Below are 14,966 nucleotides of genomic sequence, written 5' to 3'. Positions count from 1 at the left end.
CCAGATTGGCACAAATGCTTAAAACTTGTGGTTTAACTGGGGATTTCTATATGATTTTACACATAAGGGACAGCAGTTGTAGGCAGGTGTCACCACCACTGCTGCTCTGTGTAGCTGTGATTTGGTGGTGACCGCCAGGCCGGATACTTGCTGGCTGCCCTGGACTCCTCGCTTCCAAAACAAAGTATGTGACCAGTGGGACAGAGAATGGGGCTCTCTCTAGCCTCTACTGAGGAGGTACTTAGAGAAAATAAAGGAGCTACCAGATAGCAAAGTATTCATTGTCTCTTATACTCTTTTTTTTCTTGTTTTGTGAAATAACTTTTGTTCATTAAATCCTACATGACTGAACAAAGCTGGTAGCTTAATTTTGATTAGTTGGGAACTGTAGTGGTCTCTAACCCAAGGCTATGAGTCAATATATTGCAGACGCTTGCTGCTGATATTGCTCAGCATTTCTTCATCTTGCTTTCCACAGACAAGACACTCCTCAAACTGTCATGCAGGACAAAATAATATGTTGCCTGAAGCGCATTATTCACTCAATACTGTTGCCTGTGGACTAGGCGATGTTGGAGCCACTGCTCAAATAATTCTTCCCAGGATGGCCAGAGGGATCCTAGGTAAGCAGGTGTAAATCTGCATGTGCCCAGGAATCCTGTCTAAGGGAAAGACTTCGAGCGTACTACATTTTATGCACATAAAAGAAATTAACGTGATGCCAAAAATGCATCAAGATCATCCGTAAGTTCAGCATACACCAGCTAGGGGTGTAGTCAGTGTCTGTGCTTTTTTAGTCACACATTCCTCTTTTCTCATGGGTTTTTAAAGGAAACAGCACATTTAAAACGAAAAGATCTGCTAAATATTACAGACAACTGTTTTTAAATTTAATTATTTTAAGAAAACTACTTTAAAAGCGTTATTCAATAATCTGTGCGGTTTTGTTGGTCTGTTCTGCTTCTTGCCTGGAGGAACTTAATACACAGGAGCTGTTTGAAGTGTAGGTCAGAATAAATTGGGATAAAGGCGCCTCATAAACTGATGTTTTGTACGTATTCATTATCTTTACCAGTAGGTGGAGCTGCCACGTTAGGTGCTGCATTTTTTTCACTTCTCCCTCTCCATTCCCCCACCCTTCACCCCCCCCTTCTCCTAATAAGCTGTTTTCTGATATATGTTGGGTACCATAGAGTGAGACTGAGAACAGGAAGCGGAGGCAGAATCAGAGAGGATTCTGGAAAGGTCTCTGTGTTTTCTTTTCCACTGAGAATACAGAAATTATCATTAATTAGTAAAGATTTGTGGATGGAAATCTGGACTATTTCAGGAGGAGACATATTATCATATTATTTGTGGACGCTGGGCTTTGCAGAGATTTGTCATTTTCTTTCAGTCAGGTAAGCTGATAAAACATTTAATTGTACCCATAATAAATCTTAGCAATATGATATTTTCCTCATTTCAAAATTGGATTGTACCCTCTGGTTTGCTGTTAAGGTACAGTCAAAGATGGAATGGGGAATTCAAAGCCATTTTGTACTGACTGATTGTGATGATGGTGTGATTTTTTTTCATTTTAACCTCGTTAAATATGGTATCTGGCCTCTTACTCTTAATGTAATGTGGCAGTGCAGTAGTCTTACTTGCAAAATCAGATAATTTTATAATCAAGGTATACTAAATTAATTGCTAGCATGTTACAGAAGTGACCTTGTTTCCTAAGAAGAAAAATCTGGTGATATTCAGGCTCAGGAACACCAGGTCTCATAAGATTCTGAGCATCTCAGATTCTGATAATCCAGGAATAAAATCTATGTGGTTTGTTACTGCTATTTTATATACATATATATATATATGGTATTTGAAGAAATTCCCTTATTAGCTAGATTTTGTAAGAGATATGTAAGGAAATATTTTCTTTCTGTGCCATTTTTAGCGTGGCTCTGTGTCTGTGTGTATGAAAGGATGGGCTCACCAACTGTTAATTAACCAGAGGTCCACACCAATGATGTAGTTCACATTTTGTCTGTAACATTACTGTCTAGCTTAACGTATGCTTCTTAATAGGACTGACTGAAGAAATCAGCACAAGGATTATTATATTTCATGTTATTCTTTATTTATTTCTTGTCTAATTCATTGTTATCAGTAATAATTAAAGCAGTTGGTTATTAAGGGTAAAAGGAAAATACCTATTAAAGATAATTTTGATATGTGAATTCTTTTTTCAGTAGTGGTTCAACAGAGAGACATTCACATTAAAACTATATATTTTATCATAGTATTAATTTGGAAATTATTTCCCAGAGAAAACAATAGAAATAAAAGAATGCAAAAAAAATGTACAACAGGATAACGAGCCCACTCACAAATCACCATCTCAAGCCATATAGAAAAAGAAAGCAGGACTGGGTCTCAGGTGGTACTCAGAGTAGCAAGTGAGGCCTGTACCTGAAGTAGTAATATAAAAGAATAAAGTTTTTAATTTGTATTCTTTGTGGTGTAAAATCAATGTGCCTGTAGCATCCTTGAGCAACTTCAGAATAAATAGATAAAAATAATGATGAAGTTTGTTTTAAAAACATCATGTTTGTGATTTCATAATTGATTTGTCAGGAAAAGAGTTTCAGAAGACTTTTTAACTCTAACAGTTTAATATTTAATTTTTGCTCTCCTACACATCTCCATTTTGTGAGGAAAGATTGTTGAAGACTAGAATGTGAGCTGCTGCAGTAATTTGAAGCTTCATAGCACCTGTTAAACAGATATGTTGTCTATTAGGCCTTGATATTTATAGAAATTATACTTGTGTTGTTAGCCTATGATTTTTCCCTCTAATGAGCAGAAGTTAAGAACCCATACTGATTTTCTTAGCTGTGCCAGTTAAGCTCGGTATTGTGAAGTTCTGTTTAGATAATACTAGATGCTAGCAGAGGTAGAGAATTTCACATTTTCATTGAACATGAAGACCATGGGAACATGAAACAATTCCTCTGTGACCTCTCAGATTCTGTCAGAGTGGGAATTTCATCATTTCCCTTTATTATTAGGTAACTTGGAGTGGGGAGGGATCAAGGGAAAGGAGAAAGTGTAGAAAGTATGGAGTTTTCAATCAATAATGCTGATACATATTTTGTGGTCTTACCTCTTTTTCTTCATCAGATAGGATTAGATGAGTTAACTTGTACCTTATGAAGGTTAGGCATGGAAACAAATTTATTTCCCCTCAGAAGACTAAGGGTTTTAGAAGCCAAAAGAATGTAAGATGGAATTTTCTGACTGATGGTATCCATTTTTGTCTGCTGCTGAAATTCTCAGCCTTGTATAATTTTCCATGTGTATGCTATGTATTAATTACATTGCTGGAGTCACACAACTTTCAATGGATCAGAGAATAGCAGACACCAAGAGTTCTTTGTACATGGCAACAAAGTTGTGACCTTGTTCTCTAAAGTGCAAATCCTGGCCCTTTTACCTACGTGCTGCTCTTGCCATAAGGTGACAAGTGAAAAAAATTGCTTGAACACTGCTTGAGTTAAACCTAAGGGAAAATAAATGCCAGTTCCTGATATTGGGTACTTAATTTGTTTAGATGATGTATTTGTTGAACTCTGACATGCCTATTGAAAGTAAATTTCAGGAAGTTACAGTTACTCTGTTCTTTATCAGAATATGCCAGTTAGAAGTTAGAAACTTAACTTTCAGAAGTCTAATTAGCTTATTTGCCACTCTTAACTCTTCTGTATTTTTTACCTTATAGCTATTAATCAGTAATATGTACTGATGCCATTTGCAGGGAATATTGTGGTTTCATCCCTACTTGAATAAATGAAAGGTTTGAAATATAAAATTGATGCCTGCTAGTTCAAACTGCTTACAGAACAAATGTACACATTCTGAGCCCTGGCTTCAGTGAACCCATCAAATCAAGTGTCAACCACCATAAAATCCATCTACAGGAAACTGCATTCTCTTCACTGGAAAGCTGCTCTTACTCATTACAGCTACCACTCTTGATTAAAAGCTCTGAAGCACATTGCCAATGGCATCACTTTCTAAGTTTGGTATTGACTGCCTTCCCATAGGACCTTGATATTGGAGCTGGTATCTTACAACCAGTTAATCTGCTTACATCAAAATTTTCTTTATAGACAACTGGAATCCCTAGTCTATTACTGTGATAGTGTTCTTACTTGATTTTCCTTGTCTTATAATGAGGTAAATCAGAGGGACTAGGGGTAAGAGCAGTTCAGGCAGGGACTGTATTACTTGAAAATATAGAGTAGGAGCACCATATGCTCTTGAGTAACCATAATGTGTGTGTACTATCACTGTAATCTTAAACAGGAGTGAGCAAGTTAAATTCTGGGTCACAAAAGTATCTGGTCTCTCATTTTTTCATTATCCTTTCCAAAATGATTTCTTTTTGTTATAAAACAAAAGAAAAGCACCAGCCAACCCTCTCCAAAACAGTAATTTCAAATTGTTTCTAAACCTTAAAGTGGTCACCAGTCTTGGTAAGGTTTCCTACAAAAAATTACGCTACCAACTAAGACAGATCATGGAATGTGTTTTACAGTAAAAAATGCAACTAAAAAGTTAAAATTTAATTAAAGACCTTAAACTTTTACGATGCTTTTACATGTAAAAACCTTAAGGCAAAATGTTATTCATGCTCAGATTAATTATTTGTCTAGTCATTTATTCTTTATTGTTATTGATCTCTTACTGAGTAGTTTTACTTAGGCAAGTGTAATCACAGCACTACCATGTTCACAGGTCCCTCTTTCAACCTGGAATTGTTTTTCCTGCTACTTCTCGGGATTCCTGACTTGATCCATCAACTTGCTGGATGTCAGATAACCTTATCAAATGATCATGTTTCGAATATGTATATATTGACTGTGTAGTCCCTATATAGTGAGTCTGGAACATCTCAGATGTATCAATTGCATACATGCTGTACTGTGGAGCTACCTGCTCTGCAAAGCACGTGTTTCACATGTGTTAAAGTTACTGCATTATTTATAGATCAGCTGAACAGCACATACAGCTGATTCCCTATACCTGCACTACCTCAGGCACACCCTCGTATTTCTTTGCAAGATTTCATGAATGAGAGTATGAGAGACACTAGCAAATCTGTAAGGATATCACAGATGCAAATACAGAAAGTGGCTTGCAAGAGTATCAGAACTATTGGCTTTGTGATCCCCTTTACTACACCCCAGTATAACCACTTAACAGAAAGATCTTTGGATAGAGATTGATGGCAGGCAGTTTCCATTTAGAGATGATTTATGCTTAAATTAGACATTGCTTATTTAATATTAGGCCCTACCTTTTTGATATGAGAGGGGAGCAGTGTTTCTGGTCTTCTAGCGTTATTTATTTTAAGAACAATGCGAAGTGAGAAACTTCCTTTCTTATATGTGTGTGAAATTTGGGCTAGCACTTTCTGCTTAATCGTAACATATTATTATGTATCATTACATAAAGGTTTCTAAGAAGTTACAAGTTTGTATTCAAAATCACTACAGAAATGTAAATGAAGAATTAAAATGAGCAAGGAATAAAATGAAATTAATTGTTTGCAGGAAAAATTATTCCTCTTATATAGGGCAACATAGCACTATGTGGCCTGGCCTATTCATTTTGAAGAAGTCTGCCATAGTTTCTCATAAATTTTGTCTTTTGACTGCCTGCTAGTCCTGGGAAAGGAGTAGAGAATTCCTGAGCCAAGGTAGCAGGAATTTGGACCCACATGTCTGAAATTCTTGACTGCATTGGTTCAAGTATCCTGAAGAATCTGCCCTTTGTTATGTGGTATTTTGCTGTCTTTTAATATTTGGACACACTGAGGAATTCCAAAGTTATGTTGGTTAACAATATGCTCTCAGAAAACCAAAGTCTAATTTTAAAGATGTCCAAATAAGTCTTTAAATGTTAAAACTAATGCACTTTCATAGCAAACAACTCTCACTGTCTTCTCAAAAGCTGGTCATAAAGTACAACTGTGTAACTGAACAAAGACTCTGATACAAGAATATTTTAATCCCTTTTTATTCATATTTGAAATATATGTGTGGTGATCTTAGAAACTTGCAGGTGAATTTGTCTCTGTCCCACCTAAAACCACAGGATTTTTTTTTCTCAGATGGAGTTAACATGATACCAACTTGATTTCCTTGAGCACTGAGATTTCTCTAGAGTTACTAGTGTTAAAAGCATTTATTTTTGAACGGATATGTGATTGTGCAGTGGTTAAGTTAGAAGGATCAAGCTGGTAGACTACAAAATTAGGACATTAAGTCACAGGAATGAAGAAGCCCTATACATTTTATAAAAGTTAACCTAACTTCACAAAGAGAGAGATTTTAACCACAGATAAATTGTTCTTATTTGAACAGATATCTGTGTGTGTTCTCCATTGAAAAGCACTCTTTAGATGAAAAGAATTCCCTAAATCTAAACTGTGTCCAAAAAGTCAGGTTTCCTGTGATAATTTTTTTACAGAGAGAGAGAGCGAGCAAGAGCACACACTTTTAATTGATGAGTGAAGGCATATGCCTCCTATGAAGGAGCAAATTCCACTCATCACAAACAGCTTTGATTTTTTTAAAAATTCTGTTTCACTTTATTTTGACTTAAAGCCCAATCATCTGAAACTTGTGTATGGGAGATGGAAGCAAAAGTGCTAGAGTTTACAGTAAGAAAGACAATCTATTTATAATGTGATTTTGGGTCTAACTGAAATAAACTTAAATAGAAATAAGTGGTTAATCTCAAGAGGGCCCAAGGGTCCAAGGTCAGATTGAACTGAAAGAATAGAGAAGGCAATCCTGATGTTTACTTTCATTGAGATGAAGTGTCTGAAGAAAAGCCTGTCACTAATGTTTAAGGCCAAAATGTTCATATGAAAGTCTGACCTGTGACAGAAGTTCAGACCAAAAGTAATATATATATAAAAAATTGACCTGTGTTAGGAAGGAATTTCTTCCTACTGAGTGAAGCTCTAACTGACTAGTAAAGGAGTCTTTGTGAAAGGTTTTTACTAACACCAGTTTAAGTTACTTGCCGTGTATTTCCTACATATCAAGTTGCTTTAGTTTGTGTTACTATAGGAGGAATCGTAGAATTTTAGTAGCTGCTATAACATTAGCTATCATTCTGTAGTGTATATTACTTAAAGCTAAAGGCCTCTAATTAGTACAATATTTAGTTAACATACTTAAATTTCAACATTACAAGAGACACCTTTTAAAGAGGTGGTAGAACTTGTACCTCATAGGCTGTTCTCCTTTGGATTTATTACAGACATGCAGTGAATAGATAAAAATCTTACTTCAATAATCTGTTCAGAAAACACTCCAAACTTAGGGCTTAAGTTTTATTAAGCACCTCCGTGATGCCTGAATGAACACCTTGAAAAAATCGATGTACATTTTTCATAGGCTGTTAAATGACAGGAATAAAGCACTCTATTTTCATGATGACTTTCTGTGCATTTTCCTCCTTGTGTAGTAACGATCACATTCAGCCAAGAATTGTGTGTAAGCCCCTCAGCCAGAAGTTCCCATTTTTTCCCTTTCAGTTTCCTAGACAACTGTCGAATTCTAAATACAATCCATTAATCTTGTGCTATACAGAGTTTATTCTTCCATATTTTGTATTGATTAGTTTCTGGGGCTTAGTAAGACTAGCAAAATAAGTGTTCCAGCTGCATGGTTCTTAGTGAGTCAGTTAATTTTCTGAGCTTAGTTTGTTGAGTTTTTTTAAGTTCATAAGAAATATTTTGTATTGCAAATGTGTTTTCACAAGTTTCCACAGAAAAATTTCACTTAGTTGAAGCCATCACTTGTGTATCATCCTATAATGTTCTTTACAAAAGTGTCTCATTTTGAATAGCCCAATTTCTCTTCTAAATCATATTTGCCATGGGACAATGTGAAAGTAATATGCAACTATCTTTTCCAGCTCATCATTACATTGAAAGGGAGCTCAAGTGCATGAGGATATAGTTTGAAACTTTTTTTGAAGCAGTACCATGTCTCAGAATTTGAAGGATATTCCAACCAGTCTTAAAATAAATGCTGATGCCATACAGGCAGAAAAGCTCAGGAAAAAGTCCCACAGGAAAGAATATATATAGTTTGTCCGTCAGGAATCACCTCTGACTAGGCCTGAGATTTTACATACGATTCACTCTTGGAAGCTGAATCAGGATAATCTACCTCAAATGAAAACTATTTTGGTCAACATGGTATCAGCCAAAATGATTCTCTATCATCACCTTCAGCTACAGTGAAACTGTATGTTCTGGACTTGCCTATAAAAATTTCTGGTTTTGGAGTGAGAACCAAAGACAATAGATTTAAAAAAAAAAAAGTAAACCACTTTTTTCAATGTATTACAAATATCTGAAATTATACAGGAAAAAAGATGCTTAAAACTACATGAGATGAATTATTAATTGAAATTCTGTAATGATATTGCTCTGGCATGGCCTAGGCCTATTATAAAATCAGGACAAAGGGCTCACAGGTCTTCTAACCTCCTTCCTTCAATTTTTGCTGTGGCTACCATTGATACTACTATACTACCATGATGTATAGCATTAATAAATACAAATCTGCATCCCTTATCCATTGGACATAGAGCCAGTATAAACATATGTAGAACAGAATAAATAGGGAGATGGAGACTAGATTATAGGGTTACATGTGAAAGGGTTCTCTGTGACTGCCTTGTGCTCTAATTCAAAATACAGATTTATTTAAATTACTTGCACTGCTAATGTTATTAACAATTTTCACATTAAAGATTAGTTCCTCAACACACTTTAAAGATGATTTTCTCAACATTTTGCAAACTGGCAAATATTTTAATAACTGGATAGAAGCTACACTCTCTCTTTTGGAAATAAATCTCATATAAGTGCTTAGTACTAGCAATTAGTCTTTTATTTGGAAGCTATGGTATCCGTTGTATATTATTTTAAAGCCTGCAAGCAACAGCACTTACTCACACATTTTGCTTATTTGCACTGTGTCTGACCATGCGATCAGATTTCAGCCACAATGCTACTTCAGAGGCAGCATCCAGATGCACCCAATAGGCAAAGGGATGGGGAAATCCTCTATGTACCCCCAGGGAAAGCTGCATTCAGTGGAAAATGCGCCTTGGTGGATAAGCATCATTGGTGCCAGTCTGAAAGCCATGATCCCCTGAGGGTAGTACTGGAGACCCAGCTTTCAGACGTCTTCAGTGGAGCCTCTCCAGTAGTGACTCACCACAGTAAGATGTGCTGAATCAGCCCTTACTCACGATGACCAGGACATTGAAAGAGTTTGCTATTAGCAATCATCGCAATGTTTACTGTATGCTTACTTTTGAAGTGTTTGCTTTATGTTACATCATTAAACAAATAGAAGCTCTAATTGTGCTATCATTTATTGTATCTTTGTGAAAATCTAATTCTAGATTAATAGTAACTACTACTAGATAAATTCTAGGTTAGTATTTTAAATATATTTTCTGTAGGAGTACTTGGAGATCATCTTTCTTTATAAATAAGAGAAGCAGTGGCCTAGTAGAAAGCTTTCACTGTTTTCCCACCTTCTGTGTTCTCTTTGACCCAGTCTGTGTTTACACAAATTTTCTGTGTTTTATCTACAGAGTTTCTACAGTGGCTGCTCATTCTCACCACATTCAAAGTATTATTGAGGGCTACTTTGGCAGGAGCAGAGACATAAAAGAGAGGGATGTCTTTTTCTTTTCTTCTCTAGGAATAAAAACAAAATAACAACATTAAAAAGTATGAAAAGAGCAGAAATATATCTAGTTCAAATGAGAATACATGTCTCTAAGACGTTTCAATCTCAATCTCAATGGCTGAAGAATGAAGTTTGCAAGCTGCAAGTAGACTATTTAAATTTAAGCAAGTAGATACTTAGATTATTAAAGCCTTAAAGACTGAGGAAGCCATAGCCAACCTTTGGTCAGCTCTTGTAATGATGGAATCTTTAAACTGAAGAATCTGGAGAATAAATTATCTTTTTCTGCTATTGCATTGCTTGAAATGAAAGGAAAATTTTGTCACACAAAGAAAAACACTTATACCAACATTCTCCAAGATAAATAACATGCAGAAGTATTCATATTTTCATGTAAATATAAACTGAATTAACTGCTATTCCTGGTTAAAGACTGTAAATCCAGTGGGGCGTAATGATATGCTGAGCAGCTCCCTAAGTGACAGATGAGAACACTCCTGTTAGCCTGGGCACAGTTATCCTGTGTCTGCTAAAGACTGCACTAGTCATGCAGTAATCTTAACAAGATCCATTTTTCCCTTTTAATTAAAACATGCAGATAAAAGAATAAATGGATTTTTTGAAACTCATGTCACTTAAAGAATATTGTTAAACATGCTTTTGGTCTGTTTTAGTTTTTGTGGACTAACTCATCTTCCAACCTGCTTTTCCTATATCTCTTTGCTTTTAGGTTGGAAAAAATGTGTCTATGCGAAGATGTACTTACCTTTGTCTGCTGCGATCAATTTTGAGAAGGTTTGGACACAGGGAAAAAAGAATGAGAGAGTCTTGAAGAAACTTCAGTCCTGAGGAAGCTTCAGCTCCCAAGGAGAAATTTTTCTTACCAATTCAATTTTCTGCTAGAAATGCAGCCTTTTTGTTTTCATGATAGCAAAAGATCCAGTAGCTAAATTCTGAGATTTGGCATTTCTTAGAAAAATAAAGGTAAGACTTTTCTTCTTATCTTTTCTTCTCATCCAGAAATAATGTTTTGCTTCATGAGATGGCTATTTGATGTAGTGCTATATATAAAGTTAACATCTTTAATGAGGTTTAGCTGTACAAATTTGTGTTACATGTATTGTAGTTATTTTCCATTAGAATGTAAGGAACTTCAACATTGGAAGATATTTGCAAAGTATTAATTAAGTACTGTGTTCCAACTAGGTTGATGGGCTAAGAAGTAGACCCCTCCTCTTCATCTTAATTCTATATGGTTTTCATTTGGCTTTCTTCAGGTTTCTCCAATACTTCCAAGTATTCACACTTGATCTCTTTTCACACCTTCTCAGAGGAAACATATGGTGTTAAAGAAAATATAAGGCAGGCTTTATATTATAAAGAATTCTTAGAGGTTTTGATCAATTTTTAAAAATAAATAGGTCAATTTACTCTGGGGGTTCTACAACTTGCAGGTACATATCTGAGGAATCCAGGTTAATTTATTTACATAACATACCTATTTTTGATTACTGCCGTTTACTAGATACAGCATATGTTAGCCTTGATGTAAGAATCATAAGCCACTGTTTCTGGGTAGAAGGAGAGAAGAAACGGGAACAATTCAAAAGTAAATGTTGCAGTGAGGTAAAGAGGGAAGAGAAGCAATGAGTGGAATGGCAGTGGGCACAAACAGGCAAATTAGCAGGGAGAAACACTATCCATAGCAATGTCTTGGTAGGAGGCAGCAGTGTCCAAAGATATCCCAAGAAACAGCTTCTGGATCTTTCAGAAAGGTCTGAGATTGCTTTCCAGCCTCTAATCTAACTTGCTTTGAGTGCTTTCCCATCTGCCTAGTCTTTCACCAGTCAGATTGAACCTCATGCATTATATTTTGCCCAGATTTCCAAACTCTTACAGTACTTTGTTTTGTTGAGCGTGGGGTTCTTAAGATTTCGTTAACATGCTTTCACACCTTATTGTAAGTCATCACTAAGGACGTTAAATAAAATTGCATGTAACATTGCTGAAGCACCACATTATTATTAATTTATTAATATTTCCTTTATTTACTGTTCTTTGGTCAAGTTTCAGCCAATGTGAACTACCAATTCATCTTCAGCCACTTATTCAACCACTCCATTCTAAATCTTTTTAAAAGTAAAGTTTTATTAAGGAAATACTATTTCTGTTACGTAGCCTCATTCATTGATTTCACAGTCTCATAACAAGTAAGTATTTTTGTCTGTTGTGATTTATTAATTATATTAATAAATACCTGGTGATGGTTTCATTATTTCAGTTTTTAAAAATAGTTACACAACACTATTGCCTACAGGCCACTGAGGCTGACTGTACAAATCTAGACCAAAATTATAGTCATTGGTACAATAAATTATACTCTAAGAAAAATGACACAATAGATGAATTATAAATGTTGGAAATAATGAAAAAAAGGAAAACAAATCCTACATATTAGTAATTTAGACCCTGTAAACATAAATTATCATCATTTGTATTAGTAGATTACAGTTTAAAGAAGAGGCAGGTTCTGAGCACATGCTGTAGGCTGTTTTCAGCTTTGAGGAAGTCACTCCTTTCCTTGAAAATACTTACTTTTGTGGAACCAACACACATTATTCCTTGGCTTAGGACCCATGTGTAGTTTTGACTGGATATCTCTTTAGATATCTCAATTAATTCTGCATTACATTGCATTTCCCACTTTGAATTACAGAAGTGACATTTTGGGACTCTTTTTTTTCTTTTTCAAGTTCTGTTTCTGATTCAAATATTTTTAAAACAGTAAAAAAAAGTGTAAAGATGCCAGAAAAAAAAAGATAAATGTCAATTATGAAAAGATAAAGTATAACTGTAAAAAAACACTTCAAATCATTTCAGCAGATAAGAGCATAGGTTTTACTTTGTGAAATTAGCCTTTGTGCACGAATGCCATAGGAATTTCAATAAAAATATTTCATTTTAGATTCTCTTCACAATATATGAATATTTATCTTTCTCTTTTTAGGATAAACTGAATGCAGCATTATCCTATTTGGAATCTGATCAGAGCATAGGAACTTAAACATAACTTATCTTCACTTCCAGAAAAATAATATCTGAATTTTGTAAAACAACTTCCCAAATACAGAGAGAGTCAAGAAGACTCATTTCTTTGGACTGTTTCTGCATACACTCCATCTGTACTCCTTTCCTTCTCAGAACGGTAGTAGTTTGAGTTGAGGTAAATTTTCTGACAATATCAGCATGCAATACCTACTCTCTTTACTTCTAAAGCTGCAGAAAATAATGTCTTGCTTATGCTGAATTAGTGCCTCTAGCCCTGTTGTTTCCATCTCTTCTACCATGGAAGCCTCAGCTTTTTAATTTGGACAAATATCTTTACTGGCCTAATGTGAGACAGCTACTCTGACTAACACTAGAGTTTTTAATCCACATTTTAGCATCTGAGAGGCACAGAGGAATATATTATTCCCAAATTACAGCCTCTCAAATAAAAGATTAGCATAAGAAAATAATGATATTCGATCATTTTACAGATTCCCTTTGCTAGCCTCGCACTTATTCCAACTCTAATCAAATGCTTATTTGTGTGCCAGTGTTTCAGTTTTGATGGAATGTAAATCTCAGTAGTCAGCTTTTTCAAGGTGTCAGTAAATGCGAAAAAAAAACCCAGCCGATAAGAAACACTACAAGGTTTGTAATTTCTCCACCTTCAAAATTCTGAAGGGTGTATGTGGATTATTTCATGGAGAATGCAAATAACATGTTAGGTAACTTGAGGTTTTTAATAAATAATCATAGTATCTCCCTGGTTCTTACACTATTACTTTCACTTTTACCATTTGCCTGATTTAAGATATCATAAAAATGGATACTTCAGGCCACTTCTGGCTTTTTCAGAGACACACAGATATTTCACTTACTTTCTGAGTCATCTTCTGTGGAAATGATGAGAAGATTAATATATAAAATATTTAACAAGTTATCCATAGACATAATTAACTGAAATATGCATAAAATTAAGAATATATGGATAGTGTTTACTGTTCAGTCTTATTATTTAAAGGAAGAGACTGGATAAGTATTTATGGATTACAATGCTCAAATACAAGTTAATGGATTTATTTAGCAAAAGCACGTCCTTAATAAATTTGAGCTTACTTTTTTCTAATGAAATCTATTGAATTGTACACTGTTACACATATGGTATCTAGGCTTGAATTGTATTTCAAATGCTTGAAATACTTTTTGCTAAGCAACTTCAGGCACTGGACTACTCAGATCTTGCATGTATTTTTGAGACTATTCCTTTAAAGCTAGATTTTTTTTTTAATTAAAGCTGCTCTGAAATCAATATATAGACCAAATTAATTCTTTGTCTGAATTCTGCCCAGTATAATTTATGTCCTGGCAGTTTAGTCACAGGATAACAAGCAATTTTAAAACCAGTGAAGGACGAAGAGGGAAACCATCACTAAAACCCAAGGGTTCAAGGGTTGCTAAGAGCTTGTTCAGGGCTCAGTGCAGGGAACAGAATTATTTTTGTTTCCTTGTTCTATTAAACTACTGCATGTATAGAAACAGTAATCAAACATGTATTTGTGTGTTGTTCTATTAAGCTCTGTAACCTGAATAAAAACACTTGAGTTTGTCGTGTTCTAACCTCAGTTGGCAACTAAGCACCACACAGCTGCTCACTCTTGCCAGGTGGGATGAGGGAGAGAATCGGTAAAATGGGAAACTCATTTGTTGAGATAAAGACAGCTTAATAGATAAAGTAGAAGCCACACACACTAGCAAAGCAAACCAAGGAATTAATTTACAACTTCCCATTGGCAGGCAGATGTTCAGCCATCTCCAGGAAAGCAGGGATCCATCACATGTAACAATTACTTGGGAAGAGAAACTCCACAACTCTGAAAGTTCCTCCCTTCCTTCTTTCCCCCCTCAGCTTTATATGCTGAGCATGATGCCATATGTTATGAAATGTCCTTTTGGTCAATTGGAGTCAGCTGTCCCAGCTGTGTCTCCTCCCAGCTTCCTGTGCCTCCCCTGCCTACTCACTGGTGGACTGGTATATATAGTATAGGAAAAAGCTGCTTGTGCAATAACAGCAGCCAGGAATGATATAACTGCACTAGGCAATAGTGGAGGCAGAATATAGGTGTTGCACATTCATGAGGT

The sequence above is a fragment of the Mesitornis unicolor genome, unplaced genomic scaffold (genome assembly GCF_000695765.1).
Source record: "Mesitornis unicolor isolate BGI_N332 unplaced genomic scaffold, ASM69576v1 scaffold22711, whole genome shotgun sequence".
In the NCBI taxonomy this organism is placed as follows: domain Eukaryota; kingdom Metazoa; phylum Chordata; class Aves; order Mesitornithiformes; family Mesitornithidae; genus Mesitornis; species Mesitornis unicolor.
Note: the sequence above shows the minus strand (reverse complement) of the source record.